Below are 25,341 nucleotides of genomic sequence, written 5' to 3' on the forward strand. Positions count from 1 at the left end.
GGAGAAGAAATTCTCCAACAGTTTCTCCAAGTGGTAGCAGCAGTAGCACAGCTTCTTTTGCTTTGCCTACTTTTATTTTGGCTCTGTTTTCTGCCACTACAAATAGCAGCAGCAGCAACTGTGTTGGCAGCCTTGACCTCCATTTTGGATCCTCCACAATGCCCCCAAACTAGCTTTGTTCTTGGATATTGTGTGTGTGTGGTAGGGGGGAATGATATCCAACACAAAAAGAAATGGTAGAGAATATTTGGAGAAAATTCTGCATCAGATGCATCTGATGAAGTGGACAGCGTCCATGAAGACTTATGCCAGAATAAATGGGTTAGTCTTTAAGGTGCCATAAGACTCTTGGTTGTTTGTGCTGCTACAGACTACTTCCAGGCTAGTCCTCTGGAAATTGCAAGTTCTAGGGGGGTGAGAAAAAGAAGTACCTCACACATTTTCTCAGAAAAATACCTTCTGAGAAATTCTGGCTCAGCTCTAGTTTTTCTCTAACATCCAGAGCCTTCTGGGCAGTGAATGCCACTCTACCGTGTGTCAGTTAGGGCAGCCAGTTGACTTCAAAAAAATAAAGAAGATTTATAAGGGGAAAGCTGCAGGAAAAACTGTCTGGCACAGTGAATGAAAGTTTAGAAGAAGTGGGATATCTTTGCTCAGGGAGATGGAAGGCAGAGGATGGAAAGCCCCATCTCATCCTAGCCCCTGCACCCACAAGTCTTACCCACCTAGAAGATTTGGAAGAAAAGCAGTAAGAGACAGGACTTCCAGTAAGGAAAGAACTTTTCATAGAAATCCCCTCACACAAGGCAGCAAAGCACATAGGGAAGGAATCTGCCTTTTCCACTTGCTGTCAGTGTAACAATTCCTGCTCCTGCCCTGGCCTCACTCTGACAGAATCACTTTGTGGGCTGGTGTGTGCCTCACAGGTGAGGAATGAGTGCACCCCCCCCCCCAACACACACACATTTGGGTATATACCATAGATATATGGAAGGTTCATAAATATGGATGAGACTCTGTGGACTCATGAATATGGATGAGACGCTGTAGGCAGCAGGAACATCAACAAGACTAGTAAGAAGACCTAATATTACTCTTGGCTAGTGAGGATACCAATATCCACTCCAGGGAAGCTAAAAAACCTCAATAACACCAGTGGGAGAACAGAACAGGGGAGTCCCAGCTCACCCTCCCCAACTTTCCTTTCCTACCCCTCCCCAGCACCAGAAAGAACTGCCTGAAGCCTGAACAAGGCTACTTCACTGCTTACCTCTCTATAAATGACCAACATATACCCCTGCCAGTAGAACAGCTGCCTTGCAGGTGAAGGCAGCCCCAGTGGAACAGGTAAAGGACAGGGCAGATTGTAATGCTGGTACACAGTGGGATGGAGAGGCAATAGTGTAGCTCACTCATGGTGAGAGGAAGAACCGCTAATCAACTGCATCTCCTGAAGAGGACCCCATGGTTGATCAATTAGACCAGTCTTCCCCAACCTGTTGACCTCTAGAGGGCCATGATGCCTAGGGATGATGGGAGTTGTAGTACAATACATCTGGATGGCATCAGGTTGGAGAAGGCCAAGTTAGACCGAGGGTATCTAAATAGCTGCCCAAGAAACATTTCCCCCGGGTATCATATTCAAGAACACAATCTCTGGCCTTAAAACAAATCATTTCTGGGAGAAGACATCTACACCCATGTTGGGCAGAACATCATTTAGCTTTTTACTGGATGTACAGCCCCACCCCACCCCACCCCCTTTTACCTTAGACCCCCCATGACTAGGCCAAACACCACAAAGCATTCAAAGTATACGGAGAACTTCTTGTACATGTACATTTATTTGGCTGTCAAGAGACAAAAAAAACCTGCCCCATTTCTGCTGCAGGACCAGCAGAATCTGAGCCATTAAGAACCAGGTGGAGACTGCCCGATGTACATAAAAGGGTGAGATCAACGCAGCCCCAGAGTTAGCAAGAGGGCAATGCAGAAGGAAATATGGTGCTGGACAAATGTGGGAATACACTGGATATTTTTGTGGGACAGAGGGTGGGGAAGAGACAACTGAGTTGTGCCAGAAAGAACAGGGCACAGAGAGAAAGTGAATCCAATATTTAGGAGAACCTAATGAGGAGAGAAGTAGGTGAGCTATGGCAGCCTTTCTGAACCTGATGCCCTCCAAGGGGGGTGTAGACTTATCCCTGACCAGCCCAATGGATGGGGATGGTATGGATTGCAGCCCACACACCTCTGGAGGGCACCAGGTTGGGAAAGGCTGAGCAACAGGAATAGGATAGCTGGCTTGGGGGGCTAAACCTGCTCTGACAAGAGCACTAGAGAATCAAAGCTGTGGGCACCAAGCGTACAAAGAGCACTTGCTAAGCTTGATAGCACTTCCCTAAATGCCCTGAAGCTCCCACATTTCCAGGCCTCTACTGTCGCCTTCCCTCGCAGATTTCCCATCACTATCAGTCATCGGGGCACGGGGTCACACCCAGGAACGTGAACCCCAGACCAGGCCCGGGAATCACACTTAAGCCACACACAATTACTACACTATATCCAGCGCTAATAAAAAGGCTTGAAGTTTTCCTAGTGCCACACAGTAAAAGTATTTATAGAATTCCAGGCGTGAATGAGCTGCTCAGAGTTGCACTCCTCCTCGGCGTCAGTATCTCCAGGAATTATTTGGCTTTTTCACATTGTTGCTTTCACCGAGAGATTGCAGTCGACCTACAGGCACCCAGGCAAACAGGCCAGTAGTGTTCCAGCCTTCAGACACTCACTGGGAAAAGGGCAGCTCAGTATGGGTTAATGAAGCTAGTTTATGTTCAATTTGTTTTTAAAGGAATAATAGGGTATATGGAACTGCAAGTTGGGACTAAACTAGCATATTCAAAACTGTTGGGATTTCAAGATAGTGGTAGAAATGGGGAGCGGGGGAGAGGCAAAAAAAGGTAGAATGTTAAGAAAAAGCAGAGAAAAATACTCTTGGTACAGCAAAGATATTGTAGGCAGAGAAGCAGAAAGCAGTAGAACTCATGGCCGATGTACTGCTTATATTGCTCACTTTTGCCAACTACAAGCCTGGAGATCTTATAGCACCTACAGGTCACCGCTCCAGGGCAGCCTTCCCCAACTTGGTACCCTCCCACCCTCCCCAGTCAGCATGGTCATTGCTGCCCAGGGATGATGGGAGCTGGAACCCAACACATCTGGAAGATTCCAGGTTAGGAAAGGCCACTCTAGGCTAGATTGGTGATCCAACCACAGAATTAGGGGCCATTCCTCAGCATGGAGAGAAGCCCTCATAGCTTGCAGAAAAAGCACTCACGTCACAGTCCTAAAATAAGACCTGCTCTGTGGGTTATGTTGTTGCTACATGGAAAGTGCTTCCTCGTAGAAAATAAAGTCCAACCCCTGTGCAGGTCATCACGTCTCCCAATCCACCACACATGTATTTTGATGCATATGGTGCACATGCAATCAGGAGGTACAGTATACACAGAAGATACGGATGCAGATCATCCCAGAAAATGATCTGTATGTGGGCTGTGTATCACTTCTTACAGGACACGCGCTTTCCATTTAGAAAGAATGTATCAGATAAAGCAGACTTTTGGCTATTCCTCTGCTGCTTGGTTTGCCCCATTCTCCAAGATCAACCAACATAAGAATGTTCCCTACTGGAAACTAAAATTTGGTTCAAATCCCATTGTAAGGCTTCATTTAAGGCTATCTGTGTAGGGATGCCAGTTCCACAGCTTTTGGTCACGCCGCAGAACACAACCACCTCAGAGAGCTAGCTTCCCCATCCCTCTTTCTCTTTGCTCTTCCACTTTACTAAGAACTGCGTCACATTTTACATGGAAGTCATGCTTTGTCTCTTATACACATACAATGTGAAGGGTAGCCATACATCCACAAAACACTCAGGAACACACACCACGGATCTGCAGTTGACGTGGCTTCCAAGTGCATAAGCACTGCTAGTTTGGAGATGAGCATCCTCTGTTCACGCTCTACAGGGCAGTTGGGCCTTGCTACCTATACATGCATTGTATGAACTGGCTATAAGGGCATGTTCTTTCTCAAGTCTCCCAGTCCCTCCATTTGGTAGTTTAATGCAGAGCCAGAAGTGCAAAAAGCAGAATCCAGAAAAATAAGGTGCGATTTTGCATATGGCTTTAGGTGTCCTTTCCACAGTCAGGCTGCAGCATACCCTTCTCTTGCTATTTCCCCAGGTTATGAGGTCCCCCAGGCGGTGTCATGTTGTTTGTGAAATTATTACATTTATATCCCATCCTTTGTCCAAGGAACTCAGGGCAGTATACATGGTTCTTGCCCCCTCCTCCCACACACACATTTTATCCACACAATAACCCTGTGAGGTAGATTAGGTTGAGAGATAGTGACTGGCCAAAGTTACCCAGTGACATCCATGGTTGAGTCAGGTTTTCAATCTGGGTCTCCATGATCTTAGTCTAACTGCTATGCCCACTGAGGGCCACACCCCAGCAGGGGCCCACTGACAAGAGCCTCCTGGAGTTGTTGCTCCTCCTCTTCCCCATTGCAACCTACCTGTTCATCCGCCTCTCACGCTGGTACAGACAACAGAGGTGCTGAGACGGAGCAGCAGTAGATGCCACTGCCTACTTGCTCACTGGCTTTCTCTGCCTGTCAAGCAAGCGGCAGCAATGATGAGAAAGAGGAGGAGGAGGGGGAGCAACAGCAGCTGGTGACAATGGTGGCGAGAAGGGAGACTCCCTGAGGGTGGGGCCCACTGAGGGAGTATTGTCCAAAGGCCCTCAAAAACCTGGAGCTGGCACTGGGTAATCCACATGTCAAAGCATTATGGGGTCTACAGGGAGCCCATGGGTCGGCCAGCCCAACCGGCTTCCCTAGGGCAAGTTAATCAATACAGCACCCTAATAGTCACCCATCCACTTTCCAGGAAAGCCTCTGAGGGAGGGGATTCTGGAATCCCATAGTCACGAAATGCACATTAGAATACACATTTAAATACCTATTTAAATCAGTGATTCACTGCAATATAGTATATTCTGTGAAAGAGGAGCAGTTTTAGGGAAAAACAGAAGAGTTCAGGCTTTCGGCATTCCGCCTTATATGTTCATAGCTTATAAGAAAGAAAAAGGGTTTCCAGAGGGCCTTTTGGTCTGGATCCCTTCCAAAGGCAGGTTTAAGGCAGAAGGCCCTCCCATTCTCTTCTTCCATATTCAGAGATGGGAGCCGACTCTCAGCTGTACATGTTTAAAAGGGAGCAAGCCCACATGGTCCTTGGAACATCCACAAATTCCTTGCTGCCTTCCAATCCCCCTCCAGCTCCAAACGGGGAAAGGCCTTTTGAAAGGCTCCCTGGACTATTACAGGGCAAAGGATAAACAGACGGAATAAATATAGAGTCGCTTTATTACAAGGCCTGCCCACGCTGGTGGCTGGCTGATTCCAGGGCACATCCCTCTTACGCCACACCAGGCCAGACCTCAATAAAGGCCAGATTGGAGATGCCTTGTGCTCATTTACCACTCCAGCATGAAGCTGCTCTTCTTTATGCGCATGTGTAGGATGGAGGCTTCAGCAAATAGGAACGATGCACCAGGCATCTTTCAGCAGGGAATAGCTAAAAATATGGTTTGTTTTCAGTTCCTAAAAGTAGAGATCTTGGGGCGGGGGGAGAGGAAAGTCATAAAACAAATTATAGATCTGGTACAGTGTGGGGGTGGGGAGGGGAGACCCAAGAGAAGGGAAAGAAAAATACCCACAATGAGTAAGAGGTGACGATGAGCAAATAAATAGACAGCTTCCATCACACTGGCACATGTGCAGATTGTGGCAGAGAGGACACATTGGTCTTCTCCTCCTTTTCCTGGGTGTGGTAGGGTGGGGTAATCCTCCTGCCTTTGTGCTATGCTTTTCCAACAGTCCTTGCAGGATTGGTGTACATTTGGAAACTTTTCTGTGCAATGAAAAAGGTTAGTTTCTAACCATGACAGATAAGTTCTCTTTTTTAAAATAAAACAGGGATTCCGATCTCATCCTGTAAAGCAGGGATGGGGAATGTGTGGCTCTCCAGATGTTGTTGGACTGCACATCCTATCAGCCCTAGTCAGCATAACCAATGGTGAGGGATGGGAGTTGCAGTCCAACAACACCTGGAGGGCCACACATTCCCCATCCTTGCAGCAAAGCACGACTGGAGGAAAAACTTATTCCTGCTCTTCTGCTTTGGAGAGATGGAGACTACTATATTGCCAAAATTAAGTTTATCCCACAATTCAGTGGTACATTTGGGTGTCCACCCAGGCAGAACCTCCACTGAACCAGCACTGAGATTCACTGGAGTTCAAACATAATAACCCATGTCATCAGCTGGAGGCCTCTGTCATCTGCACCAAGACCTGGCAGCAATGCCTGGAAAGACCATTCTAGAATCCAGCAAAAGCTACCATCAATCAGGAAGTTTCAGCAGGTTCTGAATAAAGAAATACAGGTCCATCAAAATCTTTCGAGGGCAGAATCAAAGGGCTCTGCCCATCTCTAAATCAGATTTTGGTTTCTGTGACACGCTTGTTGTTGTTGTTGTTCAGTCGTTCAGTTGTGTCCGACTCTTCGTGACCTCATGGACCATAGCACGCCAGGCCGTCCTGTCCTCCGCATTCTCCCAGAGTGTTCTCAAGTCCATATTCATTGCATCGGTGATGCTATCTAGCCATCTCATCCTCTGCTGTCCCCTTCTCCTTTTGCCTTCAATCTTTCCCAGCATCAGGGTCTTTTCCAGGGAGTTTTCTCTTCGCATTAGGTGGCCAAAATATTTCAGCTTCAGCTTCAGTATCTGTCCTTCCAATGAGCACTCAGGGTTGATTTCCTTTAGGATGGACTGATGTGACCTCCTTGCAGTCCAGGGGACTCGTAAGAGTCTTCTCCAGCACCACAGTTCAACAGCATCAATTCTTCGGTGCTCAGCCTTCCTTATAGTCCAGCTCTCACAGCCATACGTCGCTACTGGGAAAACCATAGCTTTGATTATACGAACCTTTGTCGGCAAGGTGATGTCTCTGCTTCTTACTATGCTGTCTAGGTTTGCCATAGCATTCCTCCCAAGGAGCAAGCATCTTTTAATTTCATGGCTACAGTCACCGTCTGCGGCGATCTTGGTGCCCAAGAAAATAAAATCTGTCACTGCTTCCATTTCTTCCCCTTCTATATGCCAGGAAGTGATGGGGCCAGATGCCATGATGTTCATTTTTTGAATATTGAGTTTCAAACCAGCTTTTGCACTCTCCACTTTCACCCTCAACAAGACGCTCTTTAGATCCTCTTCGCTTTCTGACATTAGGGTGGTATCGTCTGCGTATCTGAGGTTGCTGATAATTTTCCCGGCAATCTTAATTCCGACCTGTGATTCATCCAACCCAGCGTTTCTCATGATGTACTCTGCATATAAGTTAAATAAGCAGGGCAACAATATACAGCCTTGTTGTACTCCCTTCCCAATTTGGAACCAATCGGTTGTTCCATGTCCGGTTCTTACTGTTGCTTCTTGACCCTCGTACAGGTTTCTCAGGAGGCAGGTAAGGTGGTCTGGTACTCCCATCTCTTTAAGAATTGGCCACAGTTTGTTGTGATCCACACAATCAAAGGCTTTAGCATAGTCAATGAAGCAGAAACAGACGTTGTTCTGGAATTCTCTTGCTTTCTCCATGATCCAGCGAACGTTGGCGATTTGATCTCTAGTTCCTCTGCCTCTTCGAAACCCAGCTTGTACTTCCGGCAGTTCTCGGTTCACATACTGCTGAAGCCTAGCTTGTAGGATTTTGAGCATCACCTTGCTGGCATGTGAAATGAGCGCAATTGTGCGGTAGTTTGAACACTCTTTGGCATTGCCCTTCTTTGGAATTGGGATGTAAACTGACCTTTTCCAGTCTTGTGGCCACTGTTGAGTTTTCCTAATTTGTTGGCATATTGAGTGCAGCACTTTAACAGCATCATATTTTAGGATTTTAAATAGCTCAGCTGGAATACTGTCATCTCCGCTAGCTTTGTTGTTACTAATGCTTCCTAAGGCCCACTTGACTTCACTCTCTAGGATGTCCGGCTCAAGTTCAGTGGCCGCACTATCATGGCTATCAGGGACATTCAGATCTTTCCTGTATAGTTCTTCTGTGTATTCTTGCCACCTCTTCTTCATCTCATCTGCTTCTGTTAGGTCCCTGCCTTCTTTGTCCTTTATCATGCCCGTCTTTGCACAAAACGTTCCCTTGAGATCTCCGATTTTCTTGAAGAGATCTCTAGTCTTTCCCATTCTATTGTTTTCCTCCATTTCTTTGCCTTGTTCATTTAAGAAGGCCTTCTTGTCTCTCCTTGCTATTCTCTGGAAATCTGCATTCAGTTGGGTATATCTTGCCCGTTCTCCCTTGCTTTTCGCTTCCCTTCTTTCCTCAGCTACTTGTAAAGCTTCATCAGACAGCCACTTTGCTTTCTTGCATTTCTTTTTCTTTGGGATGGATTGAGTAGCTGCCTCCTGAACAATGTTACCGATCTCTGTCCATAGCTCCTCAGGCACTCTGTCTACCAGGTCTAATCCCTTAAATCTATTCCTCACCTCCACTGTATATTCATAAGGGATATGATTTAGGTCATACCTGAATGGTTTAGTGGTTTTCCCTACGTTCTTCAATTTCAGCTGAAATTTTGCAATAAGAAGCTCATGATCTAAGCCACAGTCAGCTCCAGGTCTTGTTTTTACTGACTGTATAGAGCTTCTCCATCTTTGGCTGCAAAGGACATAATCCATCTGATTTCGATATTGACCATCTGGTGATGTCCATGTGTAGAGTCGCCTCTTGCGCTGTTGGAAAAGAGTGTTTGCTATGATCAGCGTGTTCTCTTGGCAAAACTCTATTAGCCTTTGTCCTGCTTCATTTTGTACACCAAGGCCATGCTTGCCTGTTATCCCGGTGATTTCATTACTTCCTACTTTAGCATTCCAATCCCCTATGATGAAGAGGACATCTTTTTTTGGTGTTAGTTCTAGAAGGTGTTGTAGGTTCATAGAAGGTGTTGTAGGTTCATAGAACTGATCAACCTCAGCTTCTTCGGCCTCAGTGGTTGGGGCATAGACTTGAATTACTGTGATGTTGAATGGTTTGCCTTGGATTCGTACTGAGATCATTCTATCATTTTTGAGATTGTACCCCAGTACTGCTTTCCCCACCCTTTTGTTGACTATGAGTGCTACTCCATTTCTTCTAAGGGATTCTTGTCCACAGTAGTAGATATAATGGTCACCTGAATTAAATTCGCCCATGCCTGTCCATTTTAGTTCGCTGATTCCCAAGATGTCAATATTCAATCTTGCCATCTCATATTTGACCACCTCCAGCTTACCTTGATTCATTGATCTTACATTCCAGGTTCCTAAACAATATTGTTCTTTACAGCATCGGACTTTCTTTTCACCACCAGACACATCCACAGCTGAGTGTCCTTTCGGCTTTGGCCCAGCCGCTTCACTCTTTCTGGTGCTACTTGGAAATTCCCTCTGCTCTTCCCCAGTAGTATATTGGACACCTTCTGACCTGAGGGGCTCATCTTCCGGTGTCATATCTTTTAGCCTTGTGATATGTTCCATGGGGTTTTCTTGGCAAGAATACTGGAATGGGTTGCCATTTCTTTCTCCAGTGGACCACATTTTGCCAGAACTCTCCACCATGACCTGTCCATCTTGGGTGGCCCTGCACGGCACAGCTTATGGCTTCACTGAGTTACGCAAGCCCTTTCGCCACAACAAGGCAGTGATCCATAAAGGGGTCTGTGACACGCTACAGCCTGCATTATTTCATAGCTTAAGAAAAGGCGCACATCCCTATTAGTAGCAAGGCTATGTGGATTCTGTGATTGGATTATACAGACATCCTTACCATAATAGCTTTCTTTTCTAAAAAAAAAACCCTAAGGCAACGTTCAGTTCCTCAGGCCTGTGTGAACATAGACTTGATAGTGTGAGCAACAGCTAGTGAAACTCTACAAGCCAAAGAAGGAGTGGAACAGGGAGTAAAACTTTAGTGTTCTGCTAGTCATAGGGCAGGGGAAAATATTTTGCAGATGCAAAATAGAGAGCCGGTGTGGTGTAGTGGTTCGAGTCCTCACTCAGCTATGAAACTCACTGGGTGACTTTGGACCAGTCACTTACTTTCAGCCTAACCTATGTCACACGGTTGTTGCAAGGCTGAAATGGAGAGGAGGAGGAGAACCATGTACACTGCATTGGGCTTGTTGGAGAAAAAGGCGGGATATAAATGTTACAAATAAATAAAACATGCAAAATAAATGTACCTAAATGTTATTAATTAGTATAATGTATGCAGGATCCTGATTCAGCTTTTCTTCACACAGAAGTTTTATTTAGTAGCTCAGAGCATCTACAGCATTGTCTTGGGACCAGAAAGCTAAACAATCTCCTCCTCTTCTCATCCCCCTTTCAACAATATCTGTGGCCAAGTCAGATCAACAGTCCATAGCCCAAATATGCTATCTCTGGTCAATGGAGACTGCAATGTCAATTACATATCGATGGGCAATTCAGTGCCTGGTGCCAGGGAAGCCATAAATCGACTTGTCATGACTGGTGTCAGTCATTCCTAAATGTACAGAGCCATTCCAAGTGTTAAATTAGAAGCTTGGGTCATTCTGAGTAGCATAATCTTTCACAATTCTATAACACCCTTTCAGCTATCAGAAAGAGAGGTGTGTGTGTGCGTACGTATCTCCAGGTTTGATCTCAGAGGCTATGAGTGATAAGAAATGTCCAGGTTTGATCTCAGAGGCTGTGAATGATGGGAAATCCAGCCTTGTGTGGCACCTTGTTCACAAAAGTACATTAATGATATCACTATAGGGCTGAGGAAAGAGAAGAGAGAGAAGGTACAAGGACCCTTCCTTAATGCTATCCCTGCATGTGTCTGTATACACACACACACACACACACACACACACACAAACCATGCTATATGCATTGAAAGGAAGGTGAATCTCTGCACAAGGGCAAGTGTGCGGAAGCTGTTCACATCCCCTAGCCTGAGGCTGCCGGGTGAGGAGCAGGACAGCGCCGGGGTCGCCGGGTTATCGGATGATAACAAGGCAGCACAACCCAAGCACGCGACTTCCAGCAATGCAAGGCCGCTTCCTTTGTTTTGGGAAAACAAGCAGAAGAACAAGACCTTTCCTGGAATGTTGCTGCCCAGCCTAAAAGTGTCCCCCAATTGTATCAGTGCAAGTGCATTCCCCTCTGACCCCCCACCCCAAAAGTCAAGGAGGCTTGTACAGACTGGTAGGGGGAAAGGCAGAAAGCATAAAACTGGTTTCTCTTTCTGAATGCAGAAGTAGCAAGAGGGTGCTGCTGAAAGAACTTTGGTCTGGCTCCATCCTGCTGCATAAAACCAGGACCAACCACCAGGCAGGAAGAACCCCCGTGCCTGAAGATTTGCAAATGCTACGGGAAAAAATATTCAAAGTTCAGTAGGACCTTGATCAGTTGGCTCTGAAAACACTAAAAAGGCTATTTTAATAAAGATAATACAGTAGATCAGAAGTGCACATTTCAGAATAAATGTATTCAGTAGCGTGACGTCAGTGGGATGGGGAGGGTGGGGAGGCAAAAGCCATTTTTAGGCTGAATTAACGGAAATTTTGCATGCAAAGCAAAAGCCTAACTCAGAAATGGTAATCACGTCCAGTTCTGGTGGGAGCTGTGATGACTTTGTGACTGATGGATGGGTTGTGTATCATAAGGGCTCAAAAAGTGATCTCATGGGGTCAGTTATGCTGTTGTCATGCTCTGAATGACTCCTACCATGCATGACAAACTCAACGGAACACAATGGGTGTCTGCTGGGTGTCACTAAGTTATCTCCTATTTAAAGTGGGAATGTTTTGCTATTGACTTTGCTAGTTGGGAGTGCACAGGACTATGGTATGCCAACATTAGCAGCACCATAGGATTACCTTGCAAGAGGATTAATCAAACACTGGCTTTTGCAAGGCAGGAATTGACAACCAGCAGTGAAAGAGTAACTAAAGGTGGCTGTTGATATATCAGTTCCCTCACTCTGTCGGCATACTGGGCTTCACAATCAGCCATAGATTTAATTAAGTTCACCTGCATTTATGGTGGAGCAATGGCCACAGAACAACTGCCCCAAAGTGAAGGAGGTCGTAACGCAGAGGAAAGAACTGGATCTTGGACTTCAGTGCTAGCTCCAGTTTAGCACCTTGCTTTAAGCTGATTTTCCAGCTACCAGGCCAGTGTATAAATATTGTTTAAGGATGATGTGCAAATATAAATATCAGGCAGTATCCTATTAGGTACTAGTGCTAACATAAATTACATTGCACCAGTGTAAGCTACCTCTAGCGCAATGGCAACTGCATTTACTGGCATAACAAGTTTCCCTGGAAAACCTGCTCCACCAGCAAACATTATTGACACTGTGCTAGAAATGGCTTCCACTAGCGCAACATAATTTATATTAGCACAAGTGCGGAATAGGCTACTGCCCAATACTATTTTTATGTTTCAACTATATTGTTTCTTTGAGGACAAAGCAAAAAAACACAGAAAAACACCTCTAATCTCGGAAAGTGAATCCATGGTCCTCTATCAAAAGCACTGAGTTCAACTGGGAAGATACTGGTACTGTTTGACCTCAAAAGTCAAATACAGGTGAAATCCTGTGGATTTTTAGACAGAAAAAAAGTCCTACAAGTATCCCACACGGCTAGCTGGGGAATGCTGGGAATTATAGGACTTTCTTCTGTCTAAACGTGCATAGGATTGTGCCCTAAGACACAATAAATCAAATACTGAATTTATTATTGTGAGAATCCTACTGGACCCAGAAAGTGGCATGTCAACACAGCTGCTAAGATGAAGGAAACATAATCCTGTATCTCATCAGGATAATTCACTAAGCCCATCTGTGTGATCCTGTACTCTTTATTTTATGCTCACAGAGCTTTGCGATGTATTTATTTCTTAAATTAAACAGATATGACTATCAAACAAACAGGAGGAACTTGAATGGAGAAACATTGCTCTGCCCAGTTAACTTCTGGACAAAATAGGTTCGATCCAAAGAACTGCGAGCAAAAGCAAAATAGCCACTAATAATGTTCCACAATTGCTTGAGTACAAGCTCTTGCACAAATGTTCACACAGTGTTTTATTCTATAGGTTCTATAGCAGTTTTCATGTTTCCCCAACTTCTTGTACAAGCAGGAAAAACATCCTTGAATTTTGTTTTGCCAACCCTTTCAGCCCAGTCTTATGCATATTTTTTATTTATTTATTTATTTATTTCTTAAAACGGGTATATCCTGCCTTTCTGTCCCACAATGTGGGACATCCCCTGCCCCCCAAAGCAGCTCCTCCAAAGAAAGCTCCACTCTGTTCAGGTAAGTGTGCATAGGATTGCAGTCTTAGCTTTCACTAAGTGATCGTGCTTAGTGCACAGCACAAAGAAATCCATTAAGTTCACAACTGGCCCCTTGTCCCTAAAACATATATAATTCTGTAGTGCAAAAGACGTGTCAGTTCCATGATCAAAGGTTCTGAAATGTGATCTTAGTAGTATAAAGGCTCTATTTAATGCAAACAAATGTGTCTTAATTATAGCAGCAACCAAATAGTGTGCTCGTTTGTTGAAGAAATATGTGAGTTATAAAATGAGGAAACTTCATTTCAATCGATTAGTTAAATCAGCCTGTTTTGGGGTGGCGATTTAAATCCAACCACCCTGCTGCCATATTTTATGGACTCCAAATTCCTTGTTTCTAGGGAATGGGTGGCCGGTCAAAGCAGACTGGGAGTGAAGACTTTTAACTCCCATTGAGTGCTATGATCTAGCCTTTCCCAACCTGACATGTCGAACTACAACTCCTATAAACCCCAACCAGCCCATCCATCTACAGTGTGACTGTGGATTATGGGAGATGTAGTCTGGCATATCTGAAGTGCACCAAATTGGGAAAGTCTGCCATGATCCATTATCCTGCGGAGCAACAATATTAGCATACCCACAGCCTCAAAGTATATCTCCCCCACCCCACCCCAATCTGATCCCTGCCCTGCCCCAGGTTCTGCCCAAACTCTCACTAAAGCTGCAGCCCTGATGGAGGCCCACAGCCGATCACTGCCCTTGGGCAATTCTTGCACCATTTGGGGAGAGGAGGCAACGTAATAAGAAAAATAAAATGCATAAGGGAAGCAGTAATTACTGCGTGGCCGACAAGAGGCTGCTTCCTCAGGGCCGTCATTATGTGGCTAAATTTAACGCCCCACTCCAAGGGGGGAGTGCAGCACCCGCCCGCCGGCTCCTGCTACCTTCCCCCGGTGCCTGCTGAATGGCAGCCAAGAAAGCCATAAAGCAGGTCAACGGGGTTTTTAATAGACTATTTACCAAGATGCTGTTTTTACTGCCGAGGTTTTGCTCGTTTTATCTCTCCATTTTTACTCCTTTGCTCTTGAACAGACCAGGCTGTATTTTCTGGTTTGGTCTCTCTCTCTCTCTCTCTCTCTCCTCTCTCTCTCTCTCTCTCTCACTCAATCTCTATTTTCAGGACTCTAAATTTATATGGTATGTCCCTTTTTTGGTAAATATTTGCCATGACTATGCCAAAGCCCATCCAGTTGAAAAGGCCCCTCGGCCCACAAAACATCAGCCTGGGAAAGACGCGAATCTCATTAGCACCAGCCATGAAAAGGGGCCATAGAGACGGAACATCTCATAGATCCTCTGAACTCTCCACATGGGGATATATATTTAGCCATGTGTGCTGTACAGTCACAGAATGGGACAGTCTGGGCACACGCACGTTGGCAGAAGAATGGCCACTTCATCTGGCCAAAGGGGCTGAGGGGAAGGCCCTCTGAGGGATGGGGGTCTGTGGCTAGGACTCCTCCAATATCCTCCTGTCTGGGGTTGGGATTTGGAAGAGCTCTCTCCCCAGCGAGCCCACCCTCCTCCCCAGCAAGCACAGAGGAGCCTCAGACATTCTGGCTCAGCCAGTTTTGAATCTCCATATCCCTCACATTTCACCCAACCCAAGGGGCAGCCCAGGAGACCCAAACCATGACCCCAGGATCGAGACTAGCTGGTCAGGGATGACAGGAAAAGCCATAGGGAGGAAATCATCAGGAGAGCCCATATTTAAGTTGCTCAGTCTGGCGCGGTGGGGTGGAGGTAGCATGTGGGTCTGGTCTTGAACAACATGCCACCTCAAAGGCCATTTGAGCAGCCTGCAGCCTCAAAACGATCTCTTTCATTTTTAGCTTCTAGCCATTGTAATAGCAGACATAGGCCTGGACATGCAACGTTTTGTGTTCTGAGCTTATCAGAAACCAGAAGTTGTTTAAAAGGTTAAAAATAAAAATAAGCACACTCATGTTTTCCAAGGCAAGCTGATTTTCTGGTTTCCTAAAGAGAGGGACCTATTTAGAGATGACAATATCAAAGTATCAGTTCAAATCAGAGAGCAAGTATGGTAAGTCCATTAGATGAGGCTTGACATCCATTGCAAATGAACTTCGCAGTGCTGCCCATCATGTTACATGGATGCTGAAAAAGCCACAATAACTAGAACACTGATTACTTGCAAAAGCACACAAAACTTAGCTTTCCAACCTATCACAATTCCCCAATAAATCCCATAAGGTCAATGAAGCCTATGTAATCAAGGGCCTCTTCACACATTTATGTTTTTTTAGATGCACATTTACATTTTTTAAAAGGGTAAAACAAATGTTTGAAAATATGTGTACCATACAGGTACACTCATCAGATATTGGCTGTGGTGTTCCATTGAGTGTACACTTGATGGCAAAGCCAAGTTTGTTGCTTTGTAATGTGTGAATTGGCGCTTTTTTTTTTTTGCAGGGGTGGGGGGAATCCAACAAGGGGATTTTTATAAAAGATCCTTGGAATTACTACATATTAGAAAAATATGGCTGAAATGACCCACTATATGAGAATTGCAGTCAATTTACAAGTTGTGAGAGAAAGGAAATGAAATGTTATTTATGATCTCATATAATAGCAGAACAAGAGTGGATAAGTATACCAATGAAACAAATGAGCATCAAATGTAAAACAAAGGTTATCTACAATCCACTTGTTAGCTTTACAGGAGTCATTCCTCCAGCAGCGTTATCGCTATTGAAACACAGGCATGGCAAATGGTGGTCAACAGCTACCATGAACATTTATTGTTGCATAGTGAGAATTCTGTCTCCTAAATTGCCACTGAATTGTCTGGGCATCTGAGCCCAAACAAGTCACACTGGCACAGGCAGTAGTCACCCCCTGCTGCTGCTAGGAAATGCTGGGTTCTAACGTTATTGGCGATGAACAAGCAATGCAACTGTACCTTATTACTACATTCACATGCATACAATGTGTACATGGGTCAAGAATGGATGAAAGAACAAGGGGGCCTTTTCCAGAGGTGTGGTACACACAGAGTATCAATGAACTCCATTTCAACCAAGTGGGGAATAACTGCTTTAAAGTGGGGGGAAATAGTTCAACAACCATTAAAGTCAAAAAGTTTTTATGTTACACACACACCCCAACAGAGAAAAACAGATGCTGGCTGGGGAATGCTGGAAGCTGTAATACTTTTTCTGTCTAAACATACATAAGATTGTGCCCTAATAGTCCTAACATAGAGAAAGACGGAGATGGGGAGAAGTTTGCTAAATAAGGAGTGGAAGGAGGCCCTATGGAAATAGCAAGGCAGAAGATGGGAAGATGTATACCAAAGGAAAGCTTGGGAGCAGGGGAAAATGATGACTGCTGGGGCAAATTAGACAGATTCAAAGTGGAAAGGAAAAGAAATAGAGCTGATGCAGTTATAATTACCTCGTTCCAGAGTACAGGGAACACAAAGGACCTCACTTCCTGGTTGGTCACAGATATTTGGGAAAATACAGTGGACACAGGCTATCCTCCTGTCTCCCAGCTTTGGGTTACAATTCACAATGGGACAAAAGCCTCAAGCCACTTAGGCACCCTCGAGTCCTAGGTTGTCTAGAAACAGACAAATCCACAAACATGAAGCATGCCCAAGCAAAGAGAAAGAACAAAATTGAACCCTAACTGAAGGGCAGTTAGAACAAAGGCTTCAGAACAAAGAGTGCAGACTCCATGGCTCATGAAATGTTCCGAAGAGCTACAAGCAACACAGCATCCATGCACAGCCCACCCTTGATCCCACAGCGAAATACTGCCAAATTCTGGGTTGTGAACATAAGGCACAGCTCACATACAGCATGTGAAGAAAGATGTTGAGGCAAGAAATCTCACATCACATCAAACCTTTGTTCTCCAGTGACTACTTCCAAAAGCACTGGTTGAGTGCACATGCATCAACCAGCTACCTGGGCTGGCATAACCCAGGGGAAAAGCCAGCTTTTGACTTGATGCTGCTCCCAGCTTTATGTGTCTTGCTGTACATTCTCTTCTCCCATCTCCTAACAGCCATTCATTTTTGTAAATATGAAAACATCTAGCAGGCTTTGTGTTGCCCCATCCCTTCCAAACAAACACAGATGGAGGCCATAACACTGAGGTAGGGCTTACGATCTTCGGAAATGTACTGGTCTCCTCCTTCTGAAGCCAGGAGATGAGGTCTAATATGTCACTGAGGAATCTATACGAAATAGCAGGTTGCAGGGACACACAAGAGGCTTCTGTTGCTTCTTTAAAGACCAGGCAGCTTGTCTGAGGGGTACAAGTACCCCTTCTATACAAGTAATGCCCTACAATACCTTTCTTGTCCAAAAGTAAGTTCAGGTGAGTCGCTATCCTTCAGCCAGCAAGCAAAGGAGACATGTTTTCTTCCCCCAGAGGAGTTCCAAGCGAGCGGGAGGCCAAATTGTCTCCAGTGGTAGCTTGGTCAGCCACAACACCCTTTGATATGGAGGTGTTAGGTCGACTACTACAGCACTCTCCCCTTGATCATATTTACATCTGCATGTCACAGCAGTAAAAGTATATAAATGCTACAGATAAGCTCGCGTGTAGGTCTGTCTCCCTCTAAATAAATATCTGCAAGCTGTATATAAATTATGCATTGTACACACACACACACACACACACACACACACACACACTGGCTTGTCTTGTCTGAGTGGCTTCAACATATATTCCTGCTGGGTGGCAGGGAGAAATCACAAGGCAGCACAGGTAAGACCATCAGCAGAGCAGCTCCTTGGCCAGCATGCACACCACATGTGGAAAGGGAGAGGCACAAATGGCCCAGCCTCCTGCCACAGAAAGTGACATCTGCCAAGGACAGCAAAGACACATGGGCCTAACGCACCCAGTTGCAAACAGATGTTGCTTACCAGGAGAGAGAATTATCTTCCTTACAGTGTTTCCTTCCACGCCCATAAAGAAGACACTGAATTACACATTCTCAGGAAGGCAGATGTCACTGAATGGGAGTGGAAAGGTGGAATGACAGAAAACCAGGGCGGGAGGACACCACTGATGGGTCTCTGATTCAGATACAAGCAAAGGATCCAAATACACTTCTTATTGTGGCCTTGTTTCAGAATCTTGTCCTATTTCATGGAAGAGTTGTAAAAAGTAATTAAACACTTAAAGCACTGAGCTCACATGTGACAGACAAACGTGGACAAATAACTCCTTTCAATCAATGCAACTACCTTCATCAACTAATTGAAGGTTGCCTCTCACCAACCTTCAAATTAAATCAACATGACACCTGTTTTCTACCTGATCAGCTTTCCCTTAGGACAGACATTAGACAAACAAGTCTGCAGTTGTTGGAGTTGTCTTAGCTAGATTTGCACCTCTCACTCCATGGCTCAGATCACTTCCATTCTCTTGGGACTCCCAAAAAGCAGGGGTAAGCAACTTGGTGCCCTCTAGATGTTTTGGATTGTTAGCCACCTTAAGTGCCATTTTTTGGAGGAAAGATGGGATATACAGTAAATTAAGGGTGCAATCCAATGTATCTTTGGACAGAAAAAGTCCTAAAACTCCAATGCATGTTCCAAATCCAATACATGTTTAGACAGAAAAAAAAGTCCTACAACTCCCAGCATTCCCCAGCCAACTATGCTGGCTGGAGAATGCTGGGAGTTTTAGGACTTTTTTCTGTCTAAACATGCATAGGATTGCACCCTAAAAACATTAATAAATAAACTCCCATACACCCTAGCTAGCACGGCCAGTGGTCAGAGATTATGGAAGCTGTAGTCCAAATCATCTCGATGGCACCAGGTTGCTTATGCCTGCCATAAAGTGTTCCACCCAAAGCAGAACTTGGCATGCTCTGCCTCTCCCTCCAGATCTAATGAATTTTGTGCATCCTTTATACGTTTGGGCTTCGCACCCACATTGGACTGTTTTGGCAAAGTTGCAAAAAGGTAAGCAGGGCGGTGACAGGCATGGTGATGGGGGAGACAAAGCAGGTATAATCAGCGACAAGATGACATGAAGAGCGGGAGAGAGCTGGTAGAAATATGCATGCTCTCTTTCAACTGTGGGAAGTCATATTCAAGGAACCCTTTGATTTCTGAGCCTTCCAGAAAACACTTAATTCATTTTAACACTTCTCTGTGCAAGACTGAAGTTAAAAAACAAACAAACGAGCAGGTGCAGCTCATGCTCAACACTGCAGAGCACACACAAAGTTCTGCTCCTGGATGAGGAGGATTATGTGGCCTTGAAGCCTACACAGTCCCCAGCTGCTTCATTTAGAGTCCTCTCATTCCTTTTGCCTGCAATGATTTCCCACACTGATTGTCAGATGCCTTGCCTCATCTCAGAAAGGTCAGCTGCTGCATAGTGGAAAGACAAAAAACCCACAAATGTAGAGGGCTGTGATTTGATTCATTATGCATTTTTTTCTTTATTAAGAAACAAACAAACAAAAACAGATTAAGCCAGCATACTTGCACGAGTATGCTCTGGTGTCACGAGGAAAGGTGGGGAATTAAGATTTCATCTCTTGCCCATGCATCAGAGGGAACATTTGTGCCTTAAGAGGAGGAGGACCGGATTCTATTCAAGGTATGCCTTGGAAAGAAAGGTGATGAGGCAGAGCTCTTCCTGGCCAGCAGTAACAGCTGGGGCATGGCCAGAAGGCCTCAAACACTAAATGATGTAATAGCCACTGCTCCAACTCATGACTTGGCCAGCCCACACATCCTCCACCCCACAAGGAACACAAGCAGAGCACCCCATTCAGATGCACACGCCTGTGACTCACTCCATATTTCAAGAATGGATCCCATAGAAAGGAACCCAGGCTTGGCAGCAGCACACCCCAGGACCACAGCCAATGAGGGCACTGCTGCTCCTGCCATGGGGGTTTATTCTCAAGCCTGCGGTCTGGCCTCTATTTCAGGGGCTGCTGTGCCCAGTCTGGTTTCAGCAACATGCAGCCCAGCTGACTCACAAGCCAGGGTAAACGGCCTGCGGTTGCTGCACCGAGCCAACTCCCTCCTCACCTGATTATGCCTAAATCAATAAATAAATGCAGTGGCTCACCCTCTGACAGAAGCCTGAATGGCAAACAGATGGGGTAGGAGAGGCATAAGTGCATGCCAAGTGGGAGCAGGAATACACACACAGCTCCCTGCATAGCTATAGCTTGGGCAACCCCACCCTGAGTCACTGGGGCAGGTAATCATTGTCCTTGCACAATATTGTGCATTGACCAGGATCACCTCTCTCCTCAGCTTCGCGCTCGTGAGCTCTCTGGCTCCTTTCAATGCCAACAGACTTTTCATCACAATTCTCTTTCCGTAGATCTAGGACTGGCTGTGGGAACTTCCATTTGCAGAAAGAGGGTAAGCAGAACTGTGTGCCCTTTGCACTTAAAATGAAACAGTAAGAGCAATCCACACTGAGAAAGGCTGGATTCTGCAGCTCGTGTCGATGATGCAAATTAAACCTGTGTTAGTCGGGAGGGACAAGTAGCTAGGCAGCCTTACTCCCTGGCCACTAGGTGCCCTGCATAACTTAACTCTCCCTTCTGAGATTTCACCAGGCATTGCCCACACACGTCCAAGCCGGGCCATAGCTCAGTGGTAAAGCACCTGCTTTGCATGCAGAAAGTCCCTGGTTCAATCCCTGGCATCATGGGAGGTGGCTGAAAAAGGTTCCTCTCCGAAACGCTGGACAATACAAACTTAGATGGGCCAATGGTCTGATTCAGTACAAAGAAGCTTCCTGTGTTCCGAGGTCTAGAAACTTACTTTAGAAAAAAGAAAATAATGTCAAGTTTTAAGCCTTCGTATGTGTTGTACTTTGTATATGTTGCACTTTGTGGTTTTAATCTTTGTGAACCACCCAGAGGGCTTCAGCTATTGGGCGGTATAGAAATGAAATGAAATGAAATCAAAAAATAAATAAAGCTGACTGAAGCTGAGCCCAACAGCAGTCTCTGTGCTTGCGTGGAGTCATGGAATACACATACCCCCGAGTACGAGAGCCAATTCAAACGTGCAGAAACAGCACGTCGTACTGCTCTTCTGGACTGGACTGCTTCACGCTACTGGTGGGAGGGAGAGGTGTCCCGTGTTTAAATGCGGTCACGCACAAAAATCCCTATGCTTGGTATCAGCATTTCAAGTGCGAAGAGACTTGTCATAGGGGGACTATTCAAATACATAATCCCCCACATACAGTCTGAAGTGGTACAGTCCAGGAAGAACAGTACCACATGCTATTCCTGCATGTTTGAATTGGCCCTAAAGCACCAATATGAAGAAGAAAGAACCTTTGGAAAGTAGGCTGGCCCCTATTTTCCAGATTCCACCAAAAGTTGTGATGATGGCATCAGGAATCACTGCCCGAAGTGGGATCAGGGTTGGCTAAAAGGGCTGGAGTTAGCTAGAGGCAAGGCCACAGTAGTAAGGAATCTGTTTACAACTTGGAGCAGTTTAACAAGGAACACAAAATCAGTAGGGTTAACCTCACATGATGTTCGTCCAAGATGACCTGACAATGAAACCAGCCCATTAATATGTGAGGCTGTGTGATTTCCTTCTGCCGGCTTACAAGGGTCCCCTTGAAAGGGCTCTGGTGATCACCAGCTTTGCACCACTAAAAATAAGACAAGATATTAAGCTGGCAGGAGAGGGCTGGATACTCTCTGATAACTGGTAGGCACGCCACCCTTTTATCCTACACAATCTCAGTCGAGCTGGAAATCAAGCACCACGACATCATAGGACATAGGGAGCGACTTCTAACCCACCCAGGGCTTTTATGGATGGCAACTGCCCATCACAATTATGACAGGCTGTACACTGTGCATCCTGCCTTCCTGGAAGGAGTTCAAGGCTGGCATATGCAGGCTTCCCCCCAATTTTAGTCTCACAACAACTCTGGGAGCTGGGTTAGGTTGGGAGACAGGGACTGGCCCCAAAGGCCACCCAGCAGACGTCATATGGCTGAGCACAAATCTGAACCTGTGACTCCTCAGTCCAAATCCAATCCTCTGGTCGCTACACCACACTGCCACTGCATAACAAACCACCTCAGAGTAGGGGACTCTGAGTCCTAAAGTAACCACAAAGATAATTTCCCAGCAATGCCTGCTGATGATCCTTTAAAAGGGGGGAGGGAATCAAGATTCAAAAGGCAGTCCCTCCTCCCACCCCTTCATCCCAATCTCAGCCAAGTGATACAGGAGATGGCTAAAAGAAATTCTACAGGCTTTTTGCTTGCCAGCTGCTGCAGGTGGTGCCCCTCAGCCCTGGAAATGGCCATGTTTTCCCAGAAAACCCTGCTTCCATGCCTCTCCAAGCTGCAAACCACAGCCACCTTTTGCTAACGAAAAACATTCCCCCGAAGGAAGGAGGCAACAGGAACAGGAGCTTCCTCTCCCTCCCTCTGCAAATGGAGCTGGCAGCAGATTGAGGGCCACGGCTGTCTGTAACGCATGAGGAGGATCACTCACTGCTGCCAGGCAGACAATAGCCGCTTCTCTCAAGGAGAGTATTTTTAGCCTCAGTAAAAATGAGAGGCCAGAGAGCAGGCAGGTGCTAGGTGAGGTGAGGCTGAGCACCTCAGGACCAGACAAATCCAGGAATAAGAGCGCTTTTCCCAGAACCTTCCCACCCAGAACTTGCGGCGCATGCCACCTCAGCCAGTGTGAGGCTATGCTGTACTATAAGGGGGCATATCCTCACTCTCTCATCCCAAGCGTACTTCCTACCAAGAACGATTCAGGCAACTGCCAGAGGAAAGCCATCCTGCAGTGGGACACTCTACCTGCCTCTGGACAATCCATCCTATCTAGGTCAGTGGCAATATTTATTGATTGATTACATGTCTATACCACCCAATAGCCAAAGCTCTCTGGGCAGTAGTATTATACCTATTGCTTTGGTACTTGATTAACTTTCATGGATTCCCCCAAGTAATCCCGGCAACTGTAATTTGGTGAGGGTTTAAAAAATACTCCATTACGAGATCCCAAGCCTCCCTCACAAAATTACAGTTCCCAGAGTTTGCTGGGAGTGATCATTCAATCAGTTTTTGCCTCGTAGAGCTATGCCTTGAAATAAACCCCACTAACAAGTTACTTATGCCCTCAATCTCTGGCCCCTACAACGTGCAGGGCAAGGTCAAATCAACCCCGTCCCACAACCGGGCCCTCCACATCAGCTCGCCCAACCCCTGCTCTGCAATCCCCATTTAATTTCCAAGACACCCATCGTCTTGTTCCTTTGAACCCGAATCATGCAGAGGGAACCCCCTCTTTCCAGGCAGCCTACCCAGCTTTGCTAACAGCAGCTTTGACCCAGCACTTACTTACGTCAGTGGGTGGGTGCTCTCTCGCAGATGTCCTCGCTCCCCGCTCTATCACTCGCTTAGCCTGCCCAGCCACTACAGTGACGGACACACTGGGGAGCCGCCTGTTTGTTTATCTTCCTCTTCTGCATTGCTTATTTTGATGGCACATCCTTCTGGTCCAGCCCAGGTTGACCCGTGAACCCTTCGCGTCCTGTTTGCTGGAGCTAACTGTGCAGAGACGGACAGAGGTGCAGCACACAAGTCAGGACCACAGTGCATAAAAATATTCGGAAATTTCTCGGGGGACAGGCTATATTTGAATCAACTGTATCCAGGTGACTTGCAGATGAGCAAGTAGCCCAGATTTGTCTCTGGACCAAGGTCCAGGCTTGCCCTCCAGCTCATGGAATTACAGGCGCAATTGTTATTCATGGCCCAGACTTGTGACCACTGATAAGCAGGCTGCAGTACACAATGCCCAGGAAAAAGCCTCCTGCACAGCAACACAGTAGAGTGGAACAGGGAACAGCAGCTGCCTTTACCTGGTATGGATGCTTCAGAGACCCAGGCAACAGCTCACACTGAAGAAAGATTTGTATTTATTTGCCCTTTTTAATATGTGTGTGTGTTCTCCTGCCTGAAACCTTGGAGGGCTGCTGTCAGTCAGTGTCGACAGTACCGGGCTAGATGGACCAAGGGACTGGCTCAGTATGAGGCAGCTTCCTGTGCATCCTTCTGTCAACAACTAGAATCAATTGTTCACAAGGACGTTCAGACGGTTTAGCTGCCAGCTACACCCTAGGCAGGCTGACACAATTTGGGATCTACCAAGATGAATGCAGCCTACCGCATGGGCAGCAAAACCAGGAGCTACACACAGACCTTCATGTGATCATGCCATACATAGTTGGTAGCCTACATTCACAGGTTGTACAGGCCTGCCCTAGAAGAAGCACTAAGCAGTATTATGGCAAGTCTCTGAAAACAATTACTACTGAAGTGTACTTACATCAGCCATTTGATGTATGGCTGATGCATGTACAGCCAGTGCAGGAAAATGTGGAAGGGCTATCTCCAGAGCTTGCCAAGTGGCCATTTTTACAGAAAGCCAAAATCCATGCTTCTTTCCCCTTGCATATCACCTAATATGGCTGACAATTATCCTCTCTGCAATCACCCCTCAAAAGATCGGTGTAGGCTTTTACTTTTTCCCTTATCACTTCTTTTCTACCCAGACCAAATCCAGGACGTCTCAGGCCCTAGATGACTACCATGGGTCACTGTGTTTCCCTATGGAACTGGGGGCTCCAACACATCAGTCATAACAACCCCTCTGGCGTTTACATGATCTTGCAGCTGACCCTCTCTCAGCTTGCCTTAAACTCTGATTCAGATTTGAACACATAAACAAATCAGAGGCTGAACTAACTGTAGAGGCTGTGATCCCAGGACAGCTGGCCCTCAAGACAATTCTTCCAAA

At 45.9% G+C, this 25,341-nt stretch overlaps 1 protein-coding gene across 5 annotated transcripts in view; it reads right to left on the reverse strand.

Moving 5' to 3' along the window:
* NHEJ1 (non-homologous end joining factor 1) overlaps positions 1-25,341 on the reverse strand; it is a 139,944-nt gene that overhangs the window by 94,283 nt on the left and 20,320 nt on the right. The gene's annotated exons all lie outside the window — the stretch shown is intronic.

The sequence above is a fragment of the Heloderma suspectum genome, chromosome 1, assembly GCF_057233095.1.
Source record: "Heloderma suspectum isolate Gila_16-S chromosome 1, 16-S_ref, whole genome shotgun sequence".
NCBI classification, from domain to species: domain Eukaryota; kingdom Metazoa; phylum Chordata; class Lepidosauria; order Squamata; family Helodermatidae; genus Heloderma; species Heloderma suspectum.